Source organism: Myotis nattereri, assembly GCF_964212035.1.
Source record: "Myotis nattereri genome assembly, chromosome: 2".
Taxonomy (NCBI): domain Eukaryota; kingdom Metazoa; phylum Chordata; class Mammalia; order Chiroptera; family Vespertilionidae; genus Myotis; species Myotis nattereri.
In genome coordinates, this window is record NC_138076.1 from 159,146,842 (window position 1) to 159,148,995 (window position 2,154).

The window sequence follows — 2,154 nt, forward strand, 5'->3', positions numbered from 1 at the left end:
GAACAGGGCACATTTTTAAAAGCTGGGGATGAAGAAGACCCCTCAGAAAGATGGTCTGGGGCATGGGAGGGGTTAAAACCAGCAACCTCTGTTTGGGGTCCATTCATACTGGCATCTCTCTAAGAATTAAGGGCCACTAGCTTTTAACTCGTGATTTCAAAACTGCACCCCACCCCAGGGGTTTCTGCAGTGATCTTAAAGGGTGCTGAATTCATAAGAACCTGGGAGGAGGGAGAGGGGGACTAAGTTTGGGGGAAATTTGATGTCACAGATGGAGTCGCATTTTCTGGGTGTTCCAGTGTGGCAAGAAGTCCCTTTGAGCATGTCCTCTCCTGCATATGGGGGGCCCAGGACCCGTAAGATCCTTCCTGCTGACAAATGGGACTGTTTTGGCCTCAAAGACGACCCTAATTAATGCCAGTTGGGTTGGCTTTTACCAGGTTGACACTTCTCTACTTTCAAGGAGTGAATTCATTGGCCCTTGTCCCTTCTGCCTAGTTACTAACAGCATTTGCCTTGAATGACTGAAATGGAGGGTCTGAAGAAAACCTGAACAAATATTTCCTGGCAGTTCTGAGCAGCACAGGGTGGGGCGACGCAAGTTATCAAATTAAATCCTCAAACAGTGGCTGCTCCGCCTCGCTGCTCAGCTTTAGTCCTGCCATAGCAGTAGACAAAGGGAGTTTGTTTTTGTGTTTTCACTAAAATACATACTAAACAGCACATATTCTCCAAAACCGGGTTCATCCACCACAGCTCAAGGAAAGAATGGCCAGACATGCTCCTCTTAACAAGCACAATGTGCCTCTAGATCGCAAAGCTCCACACAGCCTTTGTGGATGGGTTTTCATCCGACATAGACCATCAAGCCGGTCCTGTTCCTTTGCCTCTTGGGCATATCCATCGTGTGTACTGTCATCAGATTGTAAGCTCCCTGAGAGCAAGAACCAGGCATGCCGTCTTTTTTTTTTTTTTTAATATATTTTATTGATTTTTTACAGAGAGGAAGGGAGAGAGATAGTTAGAAACATCGATGAGAGAGAAACATCGATCAGCTGCCTCCTGCACATCCCCCACTGGGGATGTGCCTGCAACCCAGGCACATGCCCTTGACCGGAATCGAACCTGGGACCTTTCAGTCCGCAGGCCGACGCTCTACCCGCTGAGCCAAACGGGCTTTGGCCAGGCATGCCTTCTAATTACATAAAGGCCCTATGGGTCCATGGACATGTGTAGGTGCTTGATAACCCCGGATACGCCTTGAATAGAGATGGTGCATGATCCACACAGACTTCTCTTTACCACTGCCTTCCTCCCCCCACCCAAGGCCAGACACAGCACCACTGGCTCCTTAGGGTCGGGAAGAGGGCGGGCAGCAGCTCACTGGCAGGCCAGGCCACGCCCACCTCCCCCTGTTGGCACCTGTACTCTTTGTCCCAGGCCCAGCCTTGCTTGCCATTTTCCTTTTTTTGCTGTGAGGTACAGGGAATATATTAGTCAAGTAGGATGGGTTGTCGGAGTTTTAGGATAGTTTACTTGAAAGTAAAAGCTCAAAGAAAAGGTCAGAGAGTTGACTGTGGAGGAGCGGGGAAGAAATAGAGGGGATGAGAATGAGAGAAGGCAGCCCAATTTAGAAATACTTCGTTTGACATCAGCTTTCTTCCTGGTGTACCACTGAATTTAGATAAGTTTAGGAAGGGCTGCAGTACATCAAAAACACTAAAAGCACAGATTTTAGGATCAGATAAGGAATTCATACTAGTGTGTGATCCTGGGCAAATTATTTTCTCTCTCCTGTTTTCCTACAATGTAAGACAAAGAAAATACACTCAGCTTATGAGAAATAAATGAGATAACATAAAGTGAATCAACACAGGGCTAAGTATATTTATCACTCCTTCAGTCAATAACCTGGTGTTACCAGAGTTCTTCACAAGGGAAGTGGCAAGTGGGAAGCAGAACTTCCGGGTGGGAGTCCTGGCCAGCCAGGCTAGCGATGTGACCTCGGACAAGTCATTTCCCCCATCCCTGTGAAATAGCAGGACATGGCAGGGTGGCTGACAAAAGATTCGGAAGTGACTTAGGAAGAAAGCTGGATGAATGCCTGCTGGGATAGGCCTCATCTCCCTGCTTGCTCTATGATGTTTCAGTCCC